Below are 16,108 nucleotides of genomic sequence, written 5' to 3'. Positions count from 1 at the left end.
CTTTTTCTTCCACCTGGATTGAGTCATGTGTAAAGTTAGCATTGTATATTGGCTTGGTTATATCTGACATCAAAAACAAACCTTATTATGTTAATTAACTTTAAATATTGACGATAATTCAATGGTTCATTCATTATATAGTAATTCTGGGTGAAATGTGTCGTTCTGCTTCTTTAAGTATGAAGTCTCCATTTATCTGACTGCAATCTTTTCAATCTTTTATTCACATAAAAATTCAAATCTAAAGTTGTCATTTTGGAAAAAACTGGTTTGCAGGAAAAATTATTTGGAATAAAGTATAAATCATTACAAGATGAACGTTGAAATCATTGGAAAATGTTTTTAAAAATGGAACAAACTGCTGGAATTTAACAAGAATAAAGTCAAAATATAAAAAAAGTGGGGGAAAAAGTCATTCTAATAAGTCAAAAGAAACAAGTTACAAATCAAAACAGAAAAAACAGTAACATTTTATGAGAAAATAAACTTGTAATATCAGGAAAATCTTTATTTTTGATGCATTAGGTTCAAATATTAAAGAAAAAAATTTTGTTTTTACGTCGTAATATGAGAAACAAACCAATTAGCTTGGTTATTCTAATTATAATATAGGAATAAAGTCAAATTAGTATACAAATTAGTATACAGATCATAGTCATAATATTATCAGAAAGGGATATACATTTTACTCCGGTTTCCTCCCACATTCCAAAAACATGCTAGGTTAATTAGCGACTCCAAATTGTCCATAGGTATGAATGTGAGTGTGAATGGTTGTTTGTCTATATGTGCCCTGTGATTGGCTGGACACCAGTCCAGGGTGTGCCCCGCCTCTCACCCGAAGACAGCTGGGATAGGCTCCAGCACCAACGCAACCCTCGTGAGGAAAAAGCGGTAGAAAATGAATGAATGAGATATATAAATTTTAAGTAGACTTAACTAAAAAATGAACTGAAACCAATTTGAGTTTGACTGAGTGAGAACCCTCCTAGTTCTAAAAAAAGCCAGACAAAAGTATGGGATGCACTTTGACCCCTACTGCTGTGAAAATGTGGATGACATCTTGCCACAGTGGACGCCAACATGTGCAATCGCTCGCATTTGATCCACTTTTCTACTGTGTTTGTTTACACATTTTCCCTGACTCTCACTTTCTTAATCTCAGAAAATAAAACTTCTGACAGAGTCAAAATAAGGAAGTTGAAGTGGCCATCTTTTCTGTACGGCTGCAGCAGGACTTTAGTCGAGTTTGCAAATAATCATGAGACCAATATGTTGTATTGCGGTAAAGTTGTATGCTGACCGTGATGATGAAAGCATTACTAAATATTTCATTTGTGCTGCCTTGGGCATTGGATTTTCCAGAGCTGAGCCCCAGCAACAAATAGAGTGCTGTACAGCTAAACATGAGTATTTTATGGTTACCTTTTCCTTAGACTGGTGTTTCCCCTTCTGTTATATCGTTATTTCACCGCCGAGGAAATATATTTCATTCCTTGAGTCCACAAGCAAGAAAAAGGAATGATGAAGCTGGCGTATTAATGTTTCATATTTAGCTCCGAGCACACCAGCTTGAACAACTGAATTCATAAAGCGGAACATAGGTTAGCATACACACTGGTTAGCGTGTTTTTTTCAATTAAATTACAAAATGTATAAAATTTTTATTTACCTTTGCATACATTTTCCAGTCAGTGTAGAATATGCCGTGCTGTTAACCCTTCGATGCACGAGTGACTGGACCCTACACTCTTCCATAAGTGGCTCAAAAATCACCCATACTAGAATCAATGCCTTTTTATGCCAATTTTGCCATTTTGGTTAGGAATAAATCACTTGTATGATATTTAGTATTATATTTAGGACCACACAAGAATGATTTCATGTTAGAAACATCTTCATTTTTCACTTTACCATCTTTGAAAAAGAAAATGACCCCGTACAACAATAGAAAATGTGAGGATCCATTGTGTGTTGCATAAAGTTAAGTTAAAAATGTGAACGGCATGATATCAAACATGTTTTTTGAGGAATACCTGGAATATGAAATATTTTTCATTACAAAGATATTTCAAGAAAACAACTTGACCGGGTCATTTTTATTTATAAAAAACAGAAAAATATACAAACTTTTTCAGTGCTTTGGTTACGATTTTCTGCAATAAAAGCTCTGATAAAACATTCCACCGTTCTCAAATATCTTAATTTTTATTTTTCTGCACAAAAAAGATGAAAAATAAATAAACAAATCAATCAGTAATAAATAAATAAATATAATAATAATACGGCAAATAATAAAAACTTAAGAAACCACATATAGTTGGTGGGTAGACAAATTATTTTTTTCCAGATTAAAATGAACAAAGCATTATTAGAGCCCTGTAGACATGACAAAACACGACTATAGTCACATTTATACTCTTTTTATTTACAACATATTGCGCAACTGCAGGGTCTTGAGACACATGCTAACTCGCAAACTAGAGAGCTAGCGACCTAAACGGTAGCCTCCGAGTTATTTCCTTTAAACTTAAATAGCCAAAAACTTACCACTTCCACACGGATAGGGAGGATAACTATTAACAGTTATTTAACCTTTAACATGAACATGAATCAAACGTAATAATTTTTTCTGGGTACATGATACCATACAGCATCCATATCAAACTTGCGCGGGCCGCACTAACATTAAACTCTCATATCAAGGCGGGGGCCTCAAACATGTGGCCCGCGGCCACATGTTTGAGACCCCTGACCTAAAGTGTCCTCAATCCCGAGGATCAGTCGACACAAGTTCATCCACACAGGGATGAACCACACTGTGCATAGTTCAAGTACAGTGTAGATTTTATTCCCCACCGAGACGAAACACCTCAAAGAGGGAAAAAAAGAGGTGGTCTGGTCCACAGTAACTCAGATTTTTTTTTTTTTCCCCCCCTCTCTTCGGGCAACCCACTTCATCAAACCCTCTCCCCGCTGTCACAATCCCAGTGGAAGCAACAAATCCAGACAGAGAATAAAGCTAACTGGCTGTGCTATCGGCTGCCAGTCACAGGGGATCAGGAGGGATGCTTAGCCCAGCTGGAGCGCTCGGCTCCTTCAGCTCTCAGCAGACGGATCACCGCCAAGAGCCCTTGGGGGGGGGTCTTGCCAAAGACGAGAACTACATTTTGGCAGCTACGAGCTAATAAAGCTCCATCAACAACCTTGAATGGAGGATCAATACTACTAATTGCGATTCCCCCGAACGAGAGAGTCGGCGTCTGATCTCAGTCTGTGTCTGTTTTTATCTTGTTCCTCTTTGACCCCCAAATGGAAAGTCATTACTTAAAACCAGACAGATGGTGGGACTTGTTGACTTAACATTTTAGTTGCGTGAACTTTGACCCCACTCAGCCGGCGAGCGGAGGCAAGCGTAACAGAAGTGCACCCAAGGCTGACACTCACCGGTTTTCGAGCTTATATTAACATTTAAAAAAGACGTTGTATAGCCTTGCACACCTACATTTAGATGCAAAGCGTTCATACGCAATCTTTCTTCATCTCAGTGTGTGTACGCCACGAGGTATAACATTAAAAAAAAAACAGTAAATCATCCTGACAACAGCACTTTTCTACAAAACAGTAAGAATGCTTGTAAGAACACAAATCACTGAGCGGGTCCAGCTGTTTTCGAGCGAGAAGCGGGATACACCCTAGACTGGTCGCCAGCCAATCACAGGGCACATATAGACAAACAACCATTCACACTCACATTCATACCTATGGACAATTTGGAGTCGCTAATTAACCCTAGTGGGATTGAACTCGGGTCTCCTAGCTGTGAGTACTGTGCAGATTGTAAACTGTTATTCAGATTTGAATTTGTGTTTATTTAAAAAAAAATGTTTTCTCAGGTAGGTTATGCAACATTGAAATGACGTATAAATGTAAGCAACTTACTTTATGGTGTAACGATAAGGTTGTGAAGGATGATGACGTAACGAGAATCACGGTGTGTCCCATTTCTTCACGGCTTCTTCCACTTGGTCCTAAGTTTTAAGGGGTGGGGGAAGCGGTAAAACACAGGGTGAGATTTCCGACTGGGAATTACTGATGATTACTAATGACCGTATAACTAAATAGATTGTTTTCCTAGAAGAGTGCCTTTAATTAGTACTGACGCCAGGTGTTCCTGTTTATGTCTATCAATACAGGAAACAGGAAATCAAAAGAGCAAGAGTGGGGATCATTACTTAAAAACAGATACAACCTGTATCTCCTCTGCAGTGGTTCCACCTGACAAGGAGCACAGGTGTGCACACCCACACACAATCACAGCACTGCTAGCTAAAGCATTGGTGCTGCCTGATGCATGCATTTTTCTGCTTCATATTTATAAATGAGATTACATTGGAATCCAGCTAATTAATCAATGAGACATTTCACTACCCAATATGGTTAATTGGATTGATTTATAACGGCTGAAAGAAACGTCGCATGTAATTCCACGCGTGTTGACGTGCACTAGATGAGGACATTGTGACATTCATTAAAATGGTAAATTATTATTCATATGTACTCTGGTCAAATTGATTGATATGTTGTTTTATCGAATGGATTATGGTTGGGCGATTTTTTTTATATGTAGTATAGTCTTCCAATGATAACAAAATGACTAATACCGGTATAAACGACAGGCCGAAAATGCTCCATTCAAATATGACAACGCAAATGTCCCACCGTGTTCCGCACACAACAGCAACACGCACGAGCTCATCAACTGACGTCAGCACAACAACGCTAACTTTAGCCTGAAAGCTAGCGAGCGGCTCATTTGTGCTCATTTCGAACCGTGTGGAAAACTAAGCTTTCTGTGAAAATTATCGCAAACCGATGTATAAAATGTATGTAATACATTAACGTGACTTCTTATAACTCACCTTCCGGTGACAATGGTGAGCTTTCGGGTGCCGCTTCAAAAGTTTGTGACCACATTTACAGCCGCCCCCCCCCTCCAGGAAATGGAAATCCAAGGCTGCCATGCAGCAGCTGTTCGGCTTTTGACTGATGAGGTGCAGATCGATACTGAAATACCGATGCCTCCGATAACCGCGTTATCCGCGTAAGATCGATACTTAAATTAAAAATATCGATACTTTGATACTTCAGTCATTTGTGTATAATTATCAGAAACGCTGTGTAAAGTAACTAAATTATTATTATATTGTGTAATTCATACAGTGTTGGTGGGAACTACTTTTTCTTCCACCTTGTGGAAGAGTCATGTGTAAAGTTAGCATTGTATATTAGCTTGGTTACATTTATGACATAAACATAAACCTTATTATGTTAATTAACTTCAAATATTGAAGATAATTCATTCATGTTATAGTAATTCCGGGTGAAATGTGTAGTTCTGCTTCTTTGAGTATGAAGTCACCAATCTTTCCAATCTTTTGTTCATGTAAAAATAAAATGGTATAATACTAGCCATTCATCCATCAATTTTCTTCTGCGGTTTTCTAAAGTTGTAATTTTGGGAAAACTTTGTTGCAGGAAAAATTATTATTTGGAATAAAGTAAAAAATCATTACAAGATGAACGTTGAAATCATTGGAAAATGGTTTTAAAAATGGAACAAACTGCTGGAATTTAACAAGAATAAAGTCAAAATATAAAAAGAGGAAAAAAATCATATTCTAATAAGTCAAAATAAGCAAGTTACAAGTAAAAAAAAAACATCAAATTTTATGAAAATAAACTTGTAATATCAGGAAAAAAATTATTTAAGTTCAAATAGTAAAGGAAAAAATTATTTTGTTTTTACGTCATAATATGAGAAACAAACAAAACAAGCTGTCTTTAGGTTGGCAATATTTATAGGAATAAAGTCAAATTAGTATACAGATATGCTCATGGTCAGTCATAATATTATCAGAAAGAGATATCAATTTTAAGTAAACTTAACTAAAAATGAACTGAAACCAATTTGAGTTTGACTGAGTGAGAACCCCCGTAGTTCTAAAAAAAATCCTATCCAAGACATTTTTCAGTGATTTACCGCAAATCGGTGGTCAGTCACCCGAGTGGGAGACGGCCATTAGCAGATGTGGGCGCGCTTGTTTGACATTCAGCAGAGGCAACGTGATTTAAATGCATTCAGACTATTAAGGCTCTATGCAGATGAGATGATGTTCCTTGAGATGAATATAAATATGCAAGGGGAATAAAATTAAGCCTCGTTTCCGATTGATATTGCTGTGAATTACACACAATTTGTGTATAAATACCCCTTCATTACATAATATGCCACCACATTGAAGTTTTCCAAACAAAAGCAGTTAAGAAAGTGCCGTATAATAGGGGGCTTTGAGCTGCATGAGGACCTTTATTGTTTATTTGGGCTTTAGTTTTACGGAACAGATGAGGACGGAGTGAGAAGTCTGTTAGTTTTCATTCCTTCCACTAGAAGTGTAATCAGAATGAATTTAAGGAGCCATTGGTCACCCAGGCAAGGAAAATCAAACAGTGAAGTAGAGGAAACTAATAAAAACAAAGAAAAGTCAGCAGTAATTCTACAAGAATAAAGTCAACATGAATTCTGAGAAACAAAACAGTGAGTAAAATTGCAATTTAAGGAAAATTAGGTTACGGAAAAAGGTTATAATGTTACAATAAAGTACTACAATAATTGGGACTTGAGAAGTTCCCAAACTTTACCAACTCAGGGCCCACTTGAAAATTGTAAAAAAATAATTATATAAGAATTATTATTGTATTTATTATTTATTTATTATTGTTATAATTATATAATAATTGTTATAATTATATAATCATAATAATAAATAATTAATAATAATAATAATATAATTATATAAGAATGATTATTATTTTATTATTTATTTATTGTTATAATTATATAATAATAATTATTATTATTATTAAGATTCAGGTTTGAAATAAAAGCGGGGGATAAAATATTATAATAATAATTTTTAAAAATAATTATATAAGAATTATTATTTTATGTATGTATTTATTATTGTTATAATTATATAATAATTGTTATAATTATATAATAAAAATAATTAATAATAATATAATTATATAAGAATGATTATTATTTTATTATTTATTTATTATTGTTATAATTGTATAATAATAATTATTATTATCATTAAGATTCAGGATTGAAATGAAAGCAGGGGGATAAAGGAAACCCAAACTTTTAATTGGTGGTGTACCCACAAGACAGAATTAATTCTCATAATTTTCATAACTGCATCCAAGACTGGCATGATGACCAGAGAGCTAAGTTCCAATCATAAACTGTATAAGGTTCCTAAAATATTGTGACATGTCAATAACACTCAATAGGTTATTACTTACCTATACATATTTTTTTTCAAGTCGTTCAATAGATATTTTACAGTAAAAATAACATTAAAAATTATATTTGCAAAAATTATTCATATTTTTAATGACCTCTCACGCCCCACCTGCAGTACCTGATGTGTGGGTTTACAAAATATCAAAGTGGCCTCGGCGGTCATTGAAAAGTGAGTATCCTCACGGTTGTAAAAGTACAATTTCTAATTAGCATGACCTTTATGATTACAGAAACTGGAGAATCTTCCGAAGAAGAAGATTTCCTGCTGAAATAGTTTGCTATGTCATTTCTTGGAGCAATCCATATGCACAGCAGCAAAGCGTTCTCCAAAATCACTCTGTCGCCATCTCTCCCCCTGCAGCATCGTACAAAAGAAACAATAAATGAAGTGCTCTTGCTGTCTGGGTAAAGTGCCTCTGAGTAAAGAACACGAGGGTTACGTTGAATGAAACAACCATCACCTCCAACACGAGCAATGTGTTACCTTCTAGCGTGCCTGTCCTCAGACGACCGGCGTCCTCAAACGACTGACGTATGGGCGGGGTTGAAGGGGGGAGCCGACGGGAGGAACGAGGACGGCCGCTCCAGAATACCAAGTGACACATTCTTCAACAAATCGATTAGTTGAGTAGAATGAACAGAATGCTAATTGATGCATTGAACCAGAGTGCCCCCCCCCCCCGCCCCCCACCTGTGGAAGACACCTAGTGGATGTTTTCGGCCAGGGGGGTAGCATAGCATAGCAACATTAGCACAGCTACGTGAACTGCAGAAGTGAGGCTGAGGTTGTGCGCCAAGAAAATTTGCACATTAGCGCTGAAAAACAGACGTAAGAGCGTCATCAAACCTGACCTTTACGCGTTAGCGCGCAGCATCAGCATGGGGGAACAAGAATGAGGTGAAAGACAAACAGGGAAAAACATGAACCTATTATAAAATTAGCACAAACACACACAACTATGGTGTGTTCAAGGACCGTCAAACAAAGCAGGAACATTATTAGAGCCCCCTGGACTCGAGATAAGACATAAATAAGACATAATGTATCCACATATATGGAATGTTTCGTAGTTAGAACATAGAAAACCTGTTTCCTACATTCTAACTATGCGTTTTAACATTATTAGAGCCCTCTAGACTCGAGATAAGACATAAATAAGACATAATGTACACACATATTTGGAATATTTTGTAGTAAGAGCATAAAAAACCTGTTTCCTACATTCTAACTATGCTCTTTTAACATTATTAGAGCCCTCTAGACTCGAGATAAGACATAAATAAGACATAATGTAGACACATATATGGAATGTTTCGTAGTTAAAGCATAGAAAACCTGTTTCATCCATTCTAACTATGCTTTTAACATTATTAGAGCACCCTAGACTCGAGATAAGACATGAATAAGACATAATGTACACACATATTTGGAATATTTTGGAGTTAGAGCATTAAAAAAACCTGTTTCCTACATTATTTACTATGCTTTTTAACATTATTAGAGCCCTCTAGACTCGAGATAAGACATAAATAAGACATAATGTAGACACATATATGGAATGTTTCATAGAGCATAGAAAACCTGTTTCCTACATTCTAACTATGCTTTTAACATTATTAGAGCCCTCTAGACTCGAGATAAGACATAAATAAGAGATAATGTAGACACGTACATGTTAGTTCCTTGTTGTTGTGCTAAGGTAGCACAATGGGGGAGGACAGGAAGGGACGTTTGGGGTTCAGAGTTGAGTTTTAGCGTCAGTAGCCTGTGTTAATTGTTTTAATTGTGGGACCTGCAATATAAGCCTGTTGTTTTTGCATTCAGGTCTGGTGCTTGTTTGTGTGTCTCACCGAACAGTACACCAAGTAAACAACATTGAATGCATTATCCAATGCCTAATATTTGTATTTGAGATCATTTAGCCATTTTTTTATGTGTAACAATGCTTAAACGAGGCATAAAATATGTAACATTTGCTTAAATATGCATTTATTAATTCATGGATTTTTGAAAACTGGGATAGAACAAAGCTGCAAAAATGGCAAGGGATTTTTTTTTTAAATCTTTGGGAACCCCTACCGTTGTAAGTCAGTTTTGAGGGGAGAAAAAGAGGCCCCCACTATATTGTCTTCTCCGAGAGGGGAGGAGGGGGGGCCACTATTCACACCATTGATCTCGATGCTGACTTGTGAAGACGGAAAATGTCACCGACAGGGTAACACCCATTGCATCTTGTGCCTGAAAGGTGTGTGAAGGACATGGAGAGGAGCAGGACGGAGACGATGGGAGGTATGACTGGTGGTGCAACACTGCCCCCATGTGAGAACGTCTCGACAGTTGGGTGCACTGTATATAAAAATATATATAAATATATATATACTATATATATATCCCGGGCCATCCCCTCTTTATCTCTCCTGGCAGCCCACTATCAGCACAAATCCATTACATGCATGATGCGTGTTTGACACCTGCTACCAGGAGTCAGGTCCTTTTATGGTGAAAAGGCTTTATGTGGCTTTTCTGTTGTCAGGCTTAAATCCCCGTGACTCCAACCTCTGACATACTCCCTTCCTTGTTTAGCCGGGAACCTGTCGTCAGTAAATTTCATGTCAGTCGGCAACAGTAGAGAAATGGTGGTGCCAAGAGGATGTCAGTCGGACAGGAGAGACATTCCTGACAGATTATAGACCAACCGCTAACCGCTATTGACCACAGAAGACTTAGTGGAGGGGAAAAGAGGATGCATAATCATAACCAGGCACTGTTTTTATGTTTGCTGGTGTTTTAAAAAGGGGAGCCATTTTTTTTATTTTTATTTTTTTTTTTTGGGGGGGGGGGGATTTGTAATGAAAGGTATAGTTTTACCATTGTCTTAAATTTGTAATATAAAGTGTCACCCATGGATAGTTTTAAAAACATGGTGTTTTTTTTAATGATTCATCATATATCATGCTGTTTTATGATTGAATACGACCTATTATTAATCAAAAATAAAGTATTTTTCAAGCATTAAAAATGGCTAAATTAACTAAAATGCATATTTAAGGCATTCAGAAGATGCATTCAAAAACGCTGGAATAAGTAGTATTCTAAACTGGTCACTCGGTGTCACATGGTGTCACTGCACTACATTTACAGCAACACCAATGACCAATGACAATGACAGTCTTATTTGTGACTTAAATGCCTTATTGTTTGTTACTATATACACTTTGTTAGGTAACACTAAAATACTACTAATAAAAAAGTATGATAATAATGTTTAAAAAAAACATATTTTGAAGGTTGTAACCCAGTTTGCCGTGCTCGAACTCTGAAAACATTGAATTTATAAAGAAGGAATTCTACTTGGTGGAAATTCACTCATCACAGTCGGGTCTGGGATCAATTACACATGATAAACAAGGGACTACTGTATTCCCTGCATATAAAGCTATAGAAGTGTGTAGGGATAAAGGACTATTTGTCTTATTTATGTCTTAAATGGCTTATTGTCTGTTATTATATCCACTTTGTTGGGTAATACAAGTGTGAAGGTGACTATAGGGGTGTTATTTCATATCTAGAGGGCTCTAATAATGTTAAAAAAAACATATTTAGAAGGTTGTAACCCGATTTGCCGTGCTCGAACTCTGAAAATATTGAATTTATAAAGAAGGAATTCTACTATAAAGAAGGAATTCATTTATCACAGTCGTGTCTGGGACCAATTACACGTGATAAACGAGGGACTACTGTATTCCCTGCATATAAAGCTATAGAAGTGTGTAGGGATAAAGGACTATTTGTCTTATCTATGTCTTAAATTGCTTATTTTCTGTTATTATATCAATTTTTTAAGGTAAAACAAGTGTGAAGGTGACTATAGGGGTGTTATTCCATATCTAGAGGGCTCTAATAATGTTAAAAAACATATTTAGAAGGTTGTAACTCGATTTGCCGTGCTCGAACTTATATTGAATTATATATTATATTGAATTTATAAAGAAGGAATTCACAGTCGCGTCTGGGACCAATTACAATTGATAAACGAGGGACTAGTGTATTCCCTGCACGTAAAGCTATAGAAGTGTGTAGGGATAAAGGATTATTTGTCCCTCTAAATGAGCATGTACTGAATTAAAAGTGAAACACTATCGCTTTCACAGTTTCAATAATGTAAACCATTGTTAATAATACATTCAATTCCATATATTATGTATTCACATGTGCGGCTTCCACAGATCCTTGACGTGCGACAGACAGGTTTGGCAGCGGGAATAAAAGCAGGCTCCACTTTTCCTTGTTCAACACGATGACAGCTTTGTTCTTAAAATAGTCAGTCTTGTGATTTCAATTGGGTCTGAAGTGGTGAGAGCAATGAGACAAGATCAAAGAGGTCTCTTTAGACTCACTTATGGTGGAAAAGAGGCGGTGAGAGGAGGATAGAGGGAAGAAAATATAACTCTCACCGGATCAGACGGCAAAATAGTTCCCTGCACATTTGCAGTAAATCATGATAGATGGAGTCACTGTGGCAACCGCTGAAGATAATCTTCAATGTGCCATTTAATGATGGGGAAAATGTCTCTTGATTGAAGCGCTCACTGTGCAAATGTATCCAAATCAGCTCACCAGCGTGCGCTCTTCGCTGATGAAAGGGATTGCGTTCAATTAACACTTTGGATTGACACGGTTTGGTAGCTTTTTTGTGTTCCATTTACCCCCAAACAACCCAGAAAACATTAAGTGCATCAGTATGTCTGCTCAAATTATAGAACTTAGACCTTAGTATTGAGCAAGGATCGAAGACTTTTCACCTTTAATCCAACAGGCTTCTTCGGGTCCCCCGTTTATATGCTCCTGGCGGGTCTGTTCCATAGGGGTGGTCACAACGGGTTGTTGTGGTGGTGGTCGGCTTTCCCTGTGAGGGTTAGAAGAGTAGAGTTGAAGGCTATAATCACCATACAGCAACTTAACAGTCAAAAGATACATTATCAATACAAGTGTACATTTTTAAAAACATATTTTAAAACGTCCCCTTGTCATGCATTTCTTCCCAGCAAAGAAATTTACGATGATGGAGTCGTAAATATACAACTTGATTCTTATGGGGTTAGAAGAGTAGAGCTGAAGGCTAGAATCACCATACAGCAACTTAACAGTCAAAAGGTAGCCAAAAATACAGTATGAATACAAGAGTAGAGCTGAAGGCTAGAATCACCATACAGCAACTTAACAGTCAAAAGGTAGCCCAAAATACAGTATGAATACAAGTGTACATTTTTAAAAACATATATTAAAACTTCCCCACGTCATACATTTGTTCCCAGCAAAGAAATTCTGTATATTTACGACTCCATCATCGTAAATATACAACTTGATTCTCATGGGGTTAGAAGAATAGAGTTGAAGGCTAAAATCACCATACAGCAACTTAACAGTCAAAGGGTAGCCAAAAATACAATATCAATACAAGTATACATTTTTAAAAACGTGTTTTAAAACTTCCCCTCATCATACATTTCTTCCCAGCAAAGAAATTCTGTATATTTACGACTCCATCATCGTAAATATACAACTTGATTCTCATGGGGTTAGAAGAGTAGAGTTGAAGGGTAAAATCACCACACAGCAACTTAACAGTCAAAAGGTAGCCAAAAATACATTATCAATACAAGTGTACATTTTTTAAAACGTGTTTTAAAACTCCCCCCCATACATTTCTTCCCAGCAAATAAATTCTGTATATTTACGACTCCATCGTCGCCCCAAAACGCACAAGCCTCGCATACACATGGTTTCCAAAGCTGTTGCAATAACAGCCTAATTAGGGCTTTTCAACTGTTTGTTTTCATCCACAACATGTAAATTAGAATAATCTAGCAAATTAAACATTAGACAAACTAATAAAACACAATTATTGTAGCTGTCTGTGTGTGTCCAAATGAAGATGCTTTTCCACCCGGAGCACCTAGAAGAGGTCACCCCTGTAAAGCAGAGCAGAGTCTGTATTTTAGCATGGCTAGCTTAAACGGCTCTGAGGAGTTAGCGATGTGCCTGCGTGATATATTGAACGGGACGGTGTCTGTGAATTAGCTTGCCGGGCTGACAAGGTTGGGCCGTTCAGGATAATGCCGCATGATATTTCTCCTGACTGCGGCAGCGGTGATGCTTAACGACAAGCTGTCAGCACAGCGGGAAAACGATGACTTTATACACTTCTTTTCGTCTTTGCCTGTCTTTGCCGTTTTCATATTTACTACAATGTGACACCCGAGTGCGTAACATTAGATTACGAGGGAAACGCGTTCATCACCAGAGGACAAAGTCTGCAGCAAATGGCTCGACTCATCAGGAGCTGTCTGCACAAATGGGAGGACTCGTTTAGAGTGTCGGTAAGAAGATGGGCTTTGCAAAAACAGTTACTGTCCTAGATTTGATAGATTGATGGGACGTTCTATCAAACCTGACTGTAAAACTGTGTTCGGGAAATTAGGGCATCGTTTTCTGTACTCCTTGTCCTGTGCAGGCTTTCCAGGAACTGGAGTTTATAGCTGCTGATACTGTAAACAAGGAAGAACATCTTACGTCCTTGACTGGGCTGACTGTCAATCACAGCTCTTGCCAAGCTGGAGTCTCTAAAAAAGTAAGCATAATAATAAACCATGTGGCTTAGCAAGCAGGAAGCAATATAAAATATACAGTACATCTGCAAGATTAAATATATTGTGTGGTGCACCCCAGGGGTCAATACTGGAACCCTAATTTTGAACAAACAAATCAATAGCGGCTATAGCGGTGTTAAGTGCCACAGTTTGAATCTTTCTGGCATTAGTCTGAAGGTCCTGGCTGCTGTCTAGAACTGACCCGAGCAAGAAACGGGCCAGCAGGACTGCTGTATTCCCTGCATGTAAAGCTATTGACGTGTGTAGGGATAAAGGACTATTTGTCTTATTTATGTCTTAAATGGCTTATTTTCTGTTATTATATCCACTTTGTTAGGTAATACAAGTGTGAAGGTGACTATAGGGGTGTTATTTCATATCTAGAGGGCTCTAATAATGTTAAAAAACATATTTAGAAGGTAGTAACCAGATTTGCCGTGCTCGAAATCTGAAAATATTGAATTTATAAAGAAGGAATTCTACTATAAAGAAGGAATTCACTTATCACAGTCGGGTCTGGGACCAATTACACGTGATAAACGAGGGACTACTGTATTCCCTGCATGTAAAGCTATAGAAGTGTGTAGTGATAAATGACTATTTGTTTTATTTATGTCTTAAATGGCTTATTTTCTGTTATTAGTATATCCACTTTGTTAGGTAATACAAGTGTGAAGGTGACTATAGGGGTGTTATTTCATATCTAGAGGGCTCTAATAATGTTAAAAAAACATATTTAGAAGGCTGTAACCCGATTTGCCGTGCTTGAACTCTGAAAATATTGAATTTATAAAGAAGGAATTCTACTATAAAGAAGGAATTCACTTATCACAGTCGGGTCTGGGACCAATTACGCGTGATAAACGAGGGACTACTGTATTCCCTGCATGTAAAGCTATAGAAGTGTGTAGGGATAAACGACTATTTGTCTTATTTATGTCTTAAATGGCTTATTTTCTGTTATTAGTATATCCACTTTGTTAATACAAGTGTGAAGGTGACTATAGGGGTGTTATTTCATATCTAGAGGGCTCTAATAATGTTAAAAAAAACATATTTAGAAGGTTGTAACCCGATTTGCCGTGCTCGAAATCTGAAAATATTGAATTTATAAAGAAGGAATTCTACTATAAAGAAGGAATTCACTTATCACAGTCGGGTCTGGGACCAATTACGCGTGATAAACGAGGGACTACTGTATTCCCTGCATGTAAAGCTATAGAAGTGTGTAGGGATAAAGGACTATTTGTCTTATTTATGTCTTAAATGGCTCATTTTCTGTTATTATATCCACTTTGTTAGGTAATACAAGTGTGAAAGTGACTATAGGGGTGTTATTTCATATCTAGAGGGCTCTAATAATGTTTAAAAAAACATATTTAGAAGGTTGTAACCCGATTTGCCGTGCTCGAACTCTGAAAATATTGAATTCAAACACATCAATAGCGTCTATAGCGGTGTTGAGTGCCGCAGGTTGAATATTTCAGGCATTCGTCTGAAGGTCCTGGCTGCCGTCTAGAACTGACCCAAGCAAGAAACAGGCCAGCAGGAAAGGCCCGCCTCTCGCAGCGTTCATCAATCACACTCGTGCGCCGTGATATCACGTCTCACAAATCAGCGCTCAGCTCCGTAAGTCATTTAGCTCGCAGCCGGGCACATTTATCCGGCGCTGATGACATGTTGACAGTGAACACATTAAATTGCATTCTGTTGCTTTGTAAGCACCCACTTAGCGGACGTGTCTGTGTTATTTGTGTCAAAGATTAGCGTTACACAAAGGACGGCCTGTTTGCCAGGCTTTATTTATTAGGCTTGTTTATTGTAAACTCCATTCAGTCATGTTTTACTGCACCTTATGAAAATATCTGCCGGCAGGTCTAAACATCAACATATTACTGTAATTCCATGACTATAAAGCACGCCGGCATGTAAACAGCAGCCACTAAACTGAAAGAGAAATAATATTTATACTGTATATACTGTCTGTATATCAGCCATAGGTCTCCACATTGGAACATAACATATTTAGTACCTAGTAAGATGTTCCACAGAACAATTTTACACATTTTTGATTAAATAAACAGA

General features: G+C 37.1%; 1 protein-coding gene and 1 long non-coding RNA gene across 19 annotated transcripts in view; both read right to left on the bottom strand.

Annotated features, from left to right (window-relative positions):
- The window catches only part of auts2a (activator of transcription and developmental regulator AUTS2 a), a 356,846-nt gene extending 351,719 nt beyond the window's left edge, over positions 1 to 5,127 (bottom strand). For 8 of the 10 annotated variants that reach the window (XM_058086253.1, XM_058086255.1, XM_058086257.1 and 5 more), the window contains exons 1-2: positions 4,923 to 5,126; positions 3,943 to 4,031 (exon numbers count right to left, since the gene is read on the bottom strand). The gene's annotated coding sequence lies outside the window, so the exon portion shown is untranslated. Of the gene's footprint in view, positions 1 to 3,942; positions 4,032 to 4,922 lie in introns of all 10 variants that reach the window. The other 2 variants (XM_058086259.1, XM_058086252.1) reach the window with 1 other exon arrangement.
- Positions 5,128 to 7,022: 1,895 nt separating this feature from the next.
- The window catches only part of LOC131137876 (uncharacterized), a 30,299-nt gene continuing 21,213 nt past the window's right edge, over positions 7,023 to 16,108 (bottom strand). For 8 of the 9 annotated variants that reach the window (XR_009131992.1, XR_009131996.1, XR_009131997.1 and 5 more), the window contains 2 exons: positions 7,857 to 12,279; positions 7,023 to 7,727 (listed from right to left, as the gene is read on the bottom strand). This is a non-coding gene — a long non-coding RNA (uncharacterized LOC131137876). The remainder of the gene's footprint in view (positions 7,728 to 7,856; positions 12,280 to 16,108) is intronic. The other variant, XR_009131993.1, reaches the window with a different exon arrangement.

This window comes from Doryrhamphus excisus, chromosome 11, assembly GCF_030265055.1.
Source record: "Doryrhamphus excisus isolate RoL2022-K1 chromosome 11, RoL_Dexc_1.0, whole genome shotgun sequence".
NCBI classification, from domain to species: Eukaryota; Metazoa; Chordata; class Actinopteri; order Syngnathiformes; family Syngnathidae; genus Doryrhamphus; species Doryrhamphus excisus.
The sequence above is the reverse complement of the archived record's forward strand: the minus strand, read 5'-3'. Positions and strand labels throughout refer to the sequence as shown.